The sequence below is a fragment of the Misgurnus anguillicaudatus genome, chromosome 20, assembly GCF_027580225.2.
Source record: "Misgurnus anguillicaudatus chromosome 20, ASM2758022v2, whole genome shotgun sequence".
Taxonomy (NCBI): domain Eukaryota; kingdom Metazoa; phylum Chordata; class Actinopteri; order Cypriniformes; family Cobitidae; genus Misgurnus; species Misgurnus anguillicaudatus.
In genome coordinates this window covers 34,759,584-34,772,643 of record NC_073356.2, presented here as the reverse complement: position 1 = coordinate 34,772,643, position 13,060 = coordinate 34,759,584, and the positions used below count along the sequence as shown (strand labels likewise).

Genomic DNA, 13,060 nt, shown 5'->3' with positions numbered 1-13,060 from the left:
TTCTGATGCTTTTTAAATGTTACTATATTACACATTTTAAAGCTAAAATCATTAGTGCCGTGGTGTTTCAATGGTTTCGTGAGAATCACCCAAATGCATCTTTGACATCAGTATACAAGCAATTATGTCACTTATTTTACAACTTTAATCTAGGTCTATATGTAATATCCGAATGATTTTGAGTCAATCATAAGCCCAAATGGTCATTTTCATTGATAAGATCCAGCTTCCATTTCATTGAGCCAAAAACGTAAAAATTATACAGAGGGTTAAAAATTTTATCTTTATGTGAATAAAATACTTTGCAGACAGTCTGGGTAATACAGTATTGGAAATGATTTCATATAGACAGACGGTAATAAATGTGACACAAAATGCATCAATTCATTATTAAACATTAGCCCAATGCATTAGGGTTTAAGTTAAACTCCCTGCCTGCTTTATTCTTGAAAATAAATTTTGAATTATCGTCCTCATGTTGATTACTTGGATATGGAAATAAATGAAGAGGAATTACTGCGAGAGACTCCAGCGGGATTTCTTCATTCCTGTGCAGGGTTTTTCCTAATACCAATCAACTCCATATCTGACATTCAAAGCATACGTGCAGCACTCATGTAAATTTATGTAAATCGCTACCATTTTATAATATTGTACAGTGCATATATTGTAAGTAGTTATATCAATAACAAAGGCATATTTTAAACTCCGATGCATTTTCATTTTTACTGCATTCAGCTTACTGTATGTGCCTTGAAAGGGGTATCGTTCAAACGTGGAGATTATATTTCATTAAGGCACATACTTAAAATCATATTCAGATGTACAAATCTTTTATCAAATCAAAAGTTCCCTCGTGCAGTCACATGAAAAAAACGTTACGCCAGATAAAAACCAAAGCAAATGTCGCAACCCAAACGATGCACAAGATATATTTTTTTGCATTAATACGACACTGTCTGAAATACGTCAATTGTTTTTATTTTATCAGCTGTCACTTTAAGTATTTAGTCAGGGCAGAATTACATGTATTTATACATCAATAAGCTGTACTGATATATTATATGTAATAGCCTGATGACACCTAATTATTTAAGACTGAAAGATCTTATGTATGTATGGAATAGAGGAAATGTAATAAATGATTATGACAAGAAATCGACTGCTGTGGGCGACAATGACATCTGCTTTGCAAGATAAAATTGTTTGTACACTGAAAAAACACTGGTTGCATTGAATTAAGTTTTCTTAAAATGATTTAAAAAAAATATGTTCATCAGTTCAACATGATTGAATCAAGTTTTCTTAAAATTAAATCCATGTTATTTAATTAAATGAAGAAAAACACTGGTTGCACATGATTAAATAAAGTTTTCTTAAAACGATTTTTAATAAAGTTGTTGGATCTACGAAATTCAATTATGTACACCAGTTCAACATGATTCAATCAAGTTTTCTTAAATGAAATGAATGTTAAATAATGATAATTTCATTTTAAGAAAACTTAATTCAATCATGTGCAACTGGTGTCACAATGTTTTTTTCAATGTATAATTAAAATGCAGTAATATAAATTATTATAAATTTGCAACCCTTGTAATATACAAATTTTAGGATTTTGAAAAAGTTAAATAACAAAGTTATGATTTATTATTAAGAAGAAAAAGTATTCTGCCACTAAATCAAAAGAATGACATTTATGACTTTGTCAGATGCTTACATTGCATTTAATCTGTATCGTATTCTCCGGACTATAAGTCGCACTTTTTTCATAGTTTGATTGGTCCTGCGACTTATAGTCAGGTGCGACTTATATGTCAAAATTAATTCATACTGACTAATATGAACCAAAGGAAAACATTACCGTCTACAGCCAAGAGGGGGTGCTATATTATTAATTAGTAATTAAGACAATGTGTAACTTTACATTTAACTTTTTGGAAACTTACAAACATGAGTTTAATATTTAAAACTTTCCATGATTATTTGAATTAAATAGAAAGAGTAAGTACATATAACTTAAAGGAATAGTCCATTTTCTTAAAAGAAAAATCCAGATAATTTACTCACCACATGTCATCCAAAGTCTTGATGTCTTTCTTTGTTCAGTCGAGAAAAAATTATGTTTTTTGAGGAAAACATTACAGGATTTTTCTCATTTTAATGGACTTTAATAGACACCAACAATTAACACTTAACTCAACACTCATCAGTTTTTTTCAACGGAGTTTCAAAGGACCACAAACAATCCCAAACGAGGCACAAGGGTCTTATCTAGCAAAACAATTGTAATTTTTGACAAGAAAAATAACAAATATAGACTTTTAAAGCACAACTTCTCGTCTAGATCCGGTCGTGATGCGCCAGCGTGACCCCACGCAATACGTCAAGAGGTCACAGAGGACGAACGCGAAACTCCGCCCCAGTGTTTACAAGTGTGTTGAAAGAGGACCGTTCCGACGTTGTTGTATGTGGAATGATACTAATTAATGTCTTTGTGTCAGTTTATTGTTTACAATGGTCCGCAAATGTGCGTTTTATATATGTAACACGTGACCTCCCTACGTCACTACGCATTTACGTTAGGTCGCGCTGGACCGGACCTAGACGAAAAGTTGTGGTTTAAAAGAGCATATTTTTATTTTTCCTGTCAAAAATGACAATAATTTCGCTAGATAAGACCATTATGCCTCATTTGGGATCGTTTATAGTCCTTTTAAGTGTTGAGTTAAGTATTAATTGTTGGTGTCCATTAAAGTCCATCAAAATGAGAAAAATACTGCAATGACCTCTTTTAAAAACATAATTTCTTCTCGACTGAACAAAGAAAGACATCAACATTTTGGATGACATGGTGGTGAGTGAATTGTCTGGATTTTTCTTTTAAGAAAATGGAATATTCCTTTAATGAGGCTTTCATGTTTTACAGTGTAGTCCAGTGCGACTTATATATGTTTTTTCCTCTTCGTGACGCATTTTTTTACTGATGCGACTTATACTCCGGAGCGACTTATAGTCCGGAAAATACGGTACATTTCTTCAGTATGTGTGTTCCCTGGGATTGAACCCATGACCTTTGCATTGCTAACACAATGCTGTAGTAGTTGAGCTATGAACGTCTTAATTTTACATAAGATTGGAGCACACATGATGCTTTATGAAACACTGTAAAAAATTTGCTGTAATTTTGCGGCTGGTTGCCAGTAACTTACTGTAGACGATAAAGTCGGAAAATGTTTCATGTTCATTTAACTTTGAAGAAAATGTTGCCAGTAAATAACATAAATGTAAAATCTACAGTAAGTTACTGGCAGCTAGTTGCCAGTAATACCCAGTAATACTGTAATTTTTACAGAATTTTTTACAGTGAACATGTTAAAATCTCACTGGGATGATCATCAGATTGTAAACAAATAAGTACATGCCAGTTTGAGTGCATGCGGTCATTAAAACTAAAGAAATATTAAATACCAAGAATCTGCTCTATAAAACATGCCTGTGTATTTTCAACCCAGTGTTAGGTCAAAAAGGGACAAACCCAACCTGATGAGTTGTAATGTAACATAAACTGGGTTGTTTTAACGAATTTTTGAGTCAAATATAAACATTTTCTGGGTTACATTTTCTACAAACAGTTGGGTTCGTCCCATTAACCCTTCGACCAAAAGCTGAGTTTCTATTGTGCTATTCTGAAGACAAAGTTTTTATAAAAACCAAAAGCATTTTCGTCTCAAACTTTTGGACCCCACAACAGATTTTTAATAATTAATGCATAATTATTTACATCTTTGCATTGATGATATATATTGATAATAAGCGCCATGTTTAATATCCTTAATATCTATTTTAATTCTTGTGGTTTTTGTATTCGTTTAAAATACAAATTGAACCATCAGGAAAGCAAGCGTTTCTTTTCACCGCCTCTCTGTCATGTGTCTGTGTTTTCTCTTTATTTTTACTCGATGCTCCGGGAATCTTGCAGCATTAAAGCCGTCTGTCCACCCACAGCAGTGTGATTCACCCTGCCATATAAATACGATTAATCACAATAATCACATCATCACATGTTGCTCTGCATTTATTACTTCTGCCAATAATCTCTTTCTGCAATAGAGTTCATTATTTAAGGATCTTTGAGATCTCACTGCATCGAATATATTGTGTAACTGTCCGATTGAGGCAAAGGGAATCCTGTTGGATTCAGACTCTGGACTGTCAGAACAACATGCTGTTTATTGTTTTTTTGCCTTTAGGAAAACTTGCAATGAGCATTTACATTTGTTTGTCTTATTTCTTGTGTGTGCATGACATAATGTGGGCGACTGACCTCGTCACATGACTGAGGTGAATTAAAGATTTGAATTAAAAAAATGTCAACTCATCTCTTTACAGAGTGCTGTCTGTGCTGTCACATATGACACATAAGTGTACAGATTTAAACACACAGATGTACACACAGATCTTTATGCTTTCGCAGACTAACAACAATTAGCATTCACATCTGTGTAATGCCTTTTTGACAGTTAAAGCAAAGTTTGCCATAAGCATATTTGGGGTTTCAATCTGTGTTTCCATATGTGCTGTCAAAAAACGTTTGGCGCTTTCGTTCTGGGCACGAAATGAGTGTGGTTTATCAGAGCGTGACTGGAGGTGAGAGGTGATTATACTTTGCCATACAGAAACATTGAATTATCCAGTAAGACAAACTTTAAACTTTAATTACAGCGAACAGAGCAAATGCTGCTAAATTTATTGCTATTTACTGTTTTTATGTACTGCAATGTGTCTGTATGGCCACTAGAGATCATCATACGAAGTTGCAATTTGATGATGCTGTGAACGAGCGTGGAACGATGGGAGCAGTGGCGGTCGGTGACTTATTTTTTGAGGACACACGATGTATATAGCCTGTCATGTGTGTGGCTCATAATTTCAAATTATGTGTTTGGCGCGTCATGTAAACTAATGTGCATGTCAAAATATGAGCCTGTTGCAGATGCTTCAAAAGGGTTTATGATAAAAGGAATGCTTGTGTTTACTCTTTTAATCTTATGTGTAATCAAAGTTAAGTGATAACGTAGTGTCTTGCGAGTATTTCGTAACTGTGAGTTTCTCTTTTATCATAAATCCTTTCGACGCATTTGCAGCAGGCACGTATTTTGACAAGATGCATGATGCACATAGGTTCACATGATGCAACGAACACATATTTTGAATTCGCATCCCTTGGAAGAGAAGTCACCGGCCACCACTGAAATAGAATAAGGAGTAAGATGTGCTCGACTTTACTCAGCATCGCAAGAACCAACAATCGGATGACATTAAATTACCACAAGAACGATTCAAAGTTCGAATACATTTCTATCTGTATGTTTACTGCGAATACTCAGGATACAAGAAATGCAAATACACATATGAACAAAATATATAATTCTGTGCTATTAGATTTTGGATATTTAATGCAAAAATTTTACAAATTGTGCCTTTATCAGTCAATCAAAACCAACAGCATTAAATTAAATTAAAATGATTAATTTGTTTTCTGTAACAGAACATCTTGTAAATTATAGACATAGATAGTTAAAGCATCTACCAGCAGAGACAGACTGGGCAGTGCTAACCAGACAAACCTTTTCATAACCCATGAAAAAATTTACTGTATATCGGTGATAAATACGATCAATTAATAAAAATTTACCAGGGCCTTAACCTTAGAGCCTTATTCTGATTTACTGATTATTAAGATATCAAGACTTTAGACTAAATACAGATGCATTCAAGTAAGCGTGAATCTAGTGTGCTATACTGTAGCCAAGAGAGAACCGGGTTCAGGGTTTCCACACCTTAGTTAACTTCATATTCAAGGACCTTTCAAGGACTTTCCAGGTCCAATACCCTCAAATTCAAGGACTAAATGTGAGGACACATTTCAAGTGAAAGCAAGGTTTCATCGTGTTACCTTTTAAGATACATTGTTACAGTTCCCTTTGAGGGAACTCGCGCAGCGTCACTGCAGTGACACTTTGGGACGCCTCCAAGGGTGAGTCTGAATGTGTATATCAAATTCAACCAATGATGAGGCTTAACGACAAAGACAGGGTGATGCGGGAGCCAGAAAGTATATCGCTATCTGAAATATTGTCAAAGACGGCGTTACAGGGACGCAGGAAGCATGGCAAAGTAGACGCAGTGTCTTGTTCCCTTCTCAGAGAACAACAGTTACATACGTAACCAAAGACATTTTCATGTGTCAAACACAACTATGCAAAAAAGCATTTTGGTATGAATCAACATTTGCATACAGAAGATATAAGCATATAAAGCGAACAGTTTAGCACGTGTGCTTAAAAAGTCTACAATTTTTATGATATTATCCTACACTACACAGGGAATAATATGGCTATTTTTCCAGAAAACTTCTTGCATAATATAGATTCAAGCACTTTCAATGACCTGTATTTATGTATGTAATGTATATTTTCAAAAACTTCCCAGGGCCTTGAATTTTCCCCCAGATTCACAAACTTCCAGAGCAAAGTGTGAACTTTAAATTAGTCCAGACTAAGGGCTCTATCTTACACCCGGCGCAATGCAGCGCAATGCGCGACGCAAGTGTCTTTCGCTAGTTTCCACCCTAATTTTCACGTTTAGCGCCGCGTTGTTTAAATAGCAAATGCATTTGCGCCCCCTTTGCGCCCATGGGCGTTCTGGTCTGAAAAACGAGGTGTGTTCAGGCGCATTGTTGGCGCGTTGCTATTTTGAGGCAACTAAAATAGACTACGCCATGGACCAACAAAAACCTGGTCTAAAGTCTAAAGTCAATGGCGCAATATGTTTTATGTTATTTAAAGAGCGCATTAGTAATATGCGCCTATAAACGGGAGGACAACGCGGGTTTGCTTATCACAAAGTACATAAATGCGCAGCAGCACAAAAATGCTTTTAAATATGAAAGATTAAAGGATTGAATGTAAGAGATTATTATTGAGTCTCTTGGACATATTTATAAACGAGGACTGATTATGAGACGTTAGAAGGCGCAAAGAGCTGCTTTACCTGCAGCCTGGTAAGTAAATAAATGCTTTGCTTTAAACAAATGCGTCTGTTTTTAAATGTTTTTTTTTTAATGCTACCTCACGGATTTATTGTATATGATGTACCTGTGGATATGGCGAGATGAGAAACATTTGTAAGTAATGCTTAAAAAAACTCTTTGCTAAAAAAAACGCTGTCCAAAGTGCTGAAACGTGAGGAGAGCCGTTTGTAATTTCTTTATCTCCTGTTTGTTACAAATAAAGTATTTTTAGAGTACAAACCTTATCTTAGATACTTGTAAATTATGTTTTGATGATATTGGATAGTCATACATTTAAAGCAATTACAAGCCTGCTTTTTACTTCCATGACTAAAAGAAAACGGGTTTTAAAGGATTTAATAAAAAATAACAATTTCAATATAAGGGAAAAACAACACAATTATTTAACATTAATCTTAAACTGGGGATCTTCTTCCTCCGCTTAGTTTTTCAGTTTACAAAGTCCGTCATCTAAATAGGGATTAGACATAGCGCCAGCGCAACTTGCTTTTAAAGGGAATGAGAGCTGAGACTCTCATTGGTTTACTGCACGTTACGCCCAAAATACTCCCATTACAATAGGACCTACCCTTTTCGACCATGCGCTCGGCGCAAAAACGATTTTTCCCGTCGTTAAATTAGCAAAAGTGAATTCGGACACGCCCATTTAGACGTTGCGCTGTTCGCTTTAGACAATGCGCTTAGATCGTTAAAATAGGGCCCAAAGACTTAAAAGTGTGTGAAAGAAAGTAGGGCTTGGATGTGCCTGTGAATTTCACCATTTTTTTTTTTTTGGTGGGAACTACATTCATCTCATGTGGAAAAGTACAAATCTGTCATTTTCTGCCAATGAAAAAAATCAAGAAAAAGAAAGTTTAGGATGTGTAATATACAATTCCAGGCTTGCCAGTAGGATTCGATCCAGCGATTGGTCCAACATAAGGTCTAATAAGGAGGCTGCACAGTTTTTTATAACATGTATGTTAACACATTTCAAGAATATTTGAAATATGAATATTTCAGTGCAGTTAACACTTTTATAAAACAAATACAATATTATCTAGTTGGATAAGCTTAACATTCAAACACCTATGGCTGTACATCAGTTCAATTGCACATTGTTAGCCTCAGTTAAACTGTATTACTTAAGAGAAGAGTTGTTTATTGTGATAAGGCCTGTTATTACGGGTGAAGTGTGTAATTTCCACAGCACTAACATCAGCAAACTTTAATAATGGTTGCTTTCAAACAGGTCGGTGCTCCCACTGTCTGCCATCGGTGGACACAATCCTGTGCGACAATGATGCGCAAAGTGATCTTGTGTGACTGTATGGTGTTCAGATGAATTAGTCTAAGAATATCTTATAGCTGTCCATGAACCAATTTTGATTTTGTCTGCGTCCAAATCATCTACTTCCAAACTATATAGTACGCAAACAGCAGTATGCGAAACAAATAGAAGCAGTTAAGCTTAAAGGTTGGATGCATGATCTCTGAAAGCCAATGTTGATATTTGAGATCACCTGAACAAACACGCCCCTACCCCAACAGAATCTGGACCTTCTTTTGATAGACCCGCCGCACACATACGCAACCCATGCAACGATGAAACGTTAGACACGCCCCTTACTGCTGATTGGCTACAAGTGTGTTTTGGTACTTGGCTCTCTCAAGTCGTTCACAAAAATGAGTTATCTCAGCTTTATGCTCAAAATTTGCTGTTTTCGAAGAAACCTAGCCATATTTGAGAGGTGATAAAGAGGTGTTTGTTTGAAAGCAGATGGTCTGTTCTTTCATTTGTTAAATCATGAAAAATGTTGCCGCTGGCTTAGCCTGGGTTTCCCCATCCTGCTTTGTGCAAATGCATTCACGCTGCAAGTCTATCATGTAAACCATGGACCAATTTTTCTCCCGAAATTGGGAACCAATCACAGAACGGGGAGGGGGCAGCAAGATGATGACGACGTCTATGCGACACACCGAAGCAGTTTTGTTTATCCAACACAGCAGCAGACGCAAAGTTACTTTTTGAAGCAGCCTTAGACAGTGTTCTAGGTAGTTTTGAACGAAAGTTTATTTTAAAATAATAATATAAAAGAGAAACGTTTGGCGTTAATCAATTTAATATCCTAGAAGGGTGTTTTCATATTGAAAGACATGATAACCAAGACTTTTATAGGACCAACCTGCTAGGCATCGTCATCGACGAAGTCCATTTAATTTATAAATGGTAAATGGTATTTTTTAATATCATATTGTCATTATGCCTGTACTGTGTCGTCACAGTGCCACTAAGTTGTGTTGCTTTTCAATATCAATATACAGCTACCGGTTTAGATGCATAGCATTCAGCTGTGTGCACATGTACCGACAAGAGTTGTTGACGCTTTAATTTATGTCACTCTACATATGTCATCTGGTATAATTGAAACGATTGGCTATGAGCTACGTACAGACGCACTTGATACACATTCGTAGCGCCCAATAAACGGCTCTAGGCATTCATTAACCACGCCTCAAATACGAGAAAATGACAATGTGGAGTTAGCCAGGCTACCGCTGGCTGGCAACTTAAAAAAAAAAAAAACGCTGGCAGGGAAAAAGTTTAATGGGCAGAAACAGCATGTGTTTTGGGAGCATTGCCAACGAAAACATGGTGGATTCAGTATGTCTGAAATGTATTCTTTACTATCCTATATAAAATGTACTGTTTTAAGGATTTTTAATATTACTTCATCTAATTCGGTACAAGTTGTGCGATTTTCCGATGCAGCTGTCATGTTAACTGTTAACTTTTGCCTCTCTACCGCCATCTCTGTTTGAAACATAAAACTGTTAATTTCATAATTTTTTTAACACAAGTTGAAGTCACCAAAATAACCTGTAAAATCAATCAAATTAAATCATTATTATGAGCTTATCATTTCATATCAGGATAGACACATTTGTACAGTTTTTATGTATCTGATAAATGCAGTTTTTATAGATCTGATCTGTTTATTTTTACCCAAAACAAGTTATGAATTGCAGCTTTAAGAAGCCCAGTGCCTCAGAATCTACAATATGCTTTACTACCAATGATTTTGTCTGTACTTGAGCTAATCGGCTGATAAACGATTTGTTTGATTCTTTTTCGGGTTGCAGGTCCGAGGGTTGTATGACGTCAGCACGTACAGCTGGATGCAGGCCTGTACTGAGTAGGTGGAAGCGAATGTTCCTCGGCCCTATTCATCTCCCACCGCTCCTCGCTAATTAAGCTGTCAGGCGGGTGTTTGAGGCCGGGCGAGAGCGACAGCATAAGAGCAGTGCTGGAGAGAGCCTGCATCTCTATTGCTGGATCCAGCCTGTAATTTAACCACGACTCAAATAAGCTTCAGCATCCAGCCAAGCTAACCTCTCTCTTTATATATCAATGATATGAACATCCTATCTAACGTGCAGGTGCTCAGATAGAAATGTTTCATGAGCAACTTTTAACTTGTAATGCACACGCATATAGGCCTATGCAACATGGTGTATTCATATCGTAGGGAGGCTATTGTACATTAATGGCGACTGATGAGAGATTTAGGCAATGCATGTGGATGAATCCACCAATATAAGAAATGACTTGGGTTATATTACGGGCCGAGAGCACAGACTGTCCCTCTTATTTCGGACCAGATTGGCATTGTGTTGAATAAATTATATTTGCATAAGAAGCCATGTAAATGTGCTTCTGCGGAAGATTAAGGGTTGGATTCACTAAAATTGAATTTTGGCCGCTGATAGCCATTTTTTAAAGAGTGCTCAGGTTTCAGAGGGTGCATGATGGATAGAAAATGGCATAAAAATCTTGCTTAAATTACACTATTTGCACCAGGCAAATAGTGCTGAGTTTTTTGAATATTGAAAAATCTATAAAAAAGACTCATTTGCATAAAAAAGAGGGCTGGTTTGCTAAAAGGAGTTGGCTTGGCTATTTAAGAACATTTGTCATCTGGTAAAACTGCATTGCAGTTGGTTAGCATTGTGTAAAATCTCCCAAAAAAGTGCATAATGTTGCGTAAATCAGTCATGCAACTTTACACATCTAAATAAATCATAAGATTTTATCAAATCACATTTTGTGATGGTTTAATTGAATCAGGTACAGGCGAACAGGTGCATTTGAGATTATAGCAATCGTATAGAGATGTCAGCAGCCCCTATACAGGGAACTGAGCACTTTTGTCCATTATGAGTCTGTCTGGTGAACAGCAGAGCCTTACAAACCCGATGCATTTCTCTATTCATCTGTAATAACTCCCTTTTCCCTTTGCACAGCAGGTATTTGACATTTCGGTTGAAATAACTCCAGAACCAGACACGTGCAATGAGCTCCACAAGATATCCGACCAGAGACTCGTATTTTTCTCAGCTGGGATGGTTGGACACATGTTGACAAAGTTGCCAGAAGAACTTCTGAGGATGTTTTTTGCTTAAGTACACAAAATTGTACGTCTGGCACCTGGGGCTGAATTGTCACACTGCACATGATTTTGTGATTTTCTAAGCATGGAAAAAATCTATATTTCATAATTCTACTCGAACAGAATCTTTAGAATCCGCAATTCTTGCATATTTGCAAACTCAGTTTTTCTTCCAGTGGGTGACAAGACGTGTGAATGAAAGCCAACGGACTGAACTTGGGACTCATACTGTATCTAGGCACCAGATTGGAGGTGCATGGGATCTTTTGACTTGGACCAGTATATGCAACCCCCAGAGCAACCTGGAAATCTGGTGGAAAGATTTGCACACATAAGGACCACTTAAAGACCCCAACCTAAAAAATGCACTTTTTAATGCGTTTCTATCAGAAAATGAGTCGGCTGTGTGTGTGTGCAGAAACAACCTGTTATTATACAGATTAATGTATTCTTCTTTGTGTAATCCACTTTAAACCGCAACAGGCCCTATCAATGTGATGTCACATTGATTACGCCCCAACCATAGAGACAGAGCGCAGCGCGTCATAACCTGAAAACTACGCCCACCAGGGGGGAAAGCAATCCAACCATCTCCATTGAGTTTGTATTGCAAGAGGCCGCCTCCTTGTCATTTCTGGCTTATAACAAAAAACGGAATAATGCCTAAAAGCTGCTTTGTGACAATATGTACAGCTAACAAGCCAAAGAACCCAGAAATAAGTTTTTATAAGCTGTCGAGCCGTAAAACCAGCCTTTAAGGAGAATAAAGTGGATCACCGACTACGTTTCCCCCTATTGGACGCAGTTTTACTAATAGGAGTACTATGAAAAGTTGCCTGTTTCCATTTCTGTGTCTAAACGCTCGTTTTTTGAAGTCGACAGCTTATAAAAACTTTTTTTTTTTTGGCGTGTTAGATGTACACCTTGTCACACAGCAGCTTTTAGGTATTATTCTGTTTTTAAGTTTAATCTGTAAATAAGTTTTAGGAACAATTCAAAATTTTGCACAGTGTGTTTTTATTGATATCCTAACACATTTTGGGGGTGAGAGTTGAAATTTAAAAAAAAATTACCCATTATAAGAACCACCCTAATGTATGTGTGTGTGTGTGTATATATATATATATATATATATATATATATATATATATATATATATATACTGTATATCAGTCGACAAAGCAAAAATGAAATAGTGTAAAGAAATGCTCTGACGTCACATCTGAACCATCACATCTGTGAATGGACATAAAAAGATGGTTATGTCTGCGTCAAGCTTCAGGCAGATTGTTACAATCCTTCACCAGATTTGAGGGCTTGAGCGTTGCTGATGCTCGGTAAGTTGTTGTCCTTTTTAAATCAATTTTGCAGAGCTTCTGTGCCAACGCCGCCATACGACAGCCCAGTTTACTGCCTGTGGCACCCTAGGCTGTGTTTGGCTCAGGCAAGGATTATGACAACACTTTGCCTGCTCTGGGTCACTGGGATCAACAGACACTTAAAGGGATAGTTCACCCAAAAATGAAAATTCTGC

General features: G+C 36.6%; 1 long non-coding RNA gene across 1 annotated transcript in view; it reads right to left on the bottom strand.

Annotated features, from left to right (window-relative positions):
• Positions 1-13,060, bottom strand: part of LOC129454981 (uncharacterized) — a 75,320-nt gene that overhangs the window by 11,279 nt on the left and 50,981 nt on the right. The gene's annotated exons all lie outside the window — the stretch shown is intronic.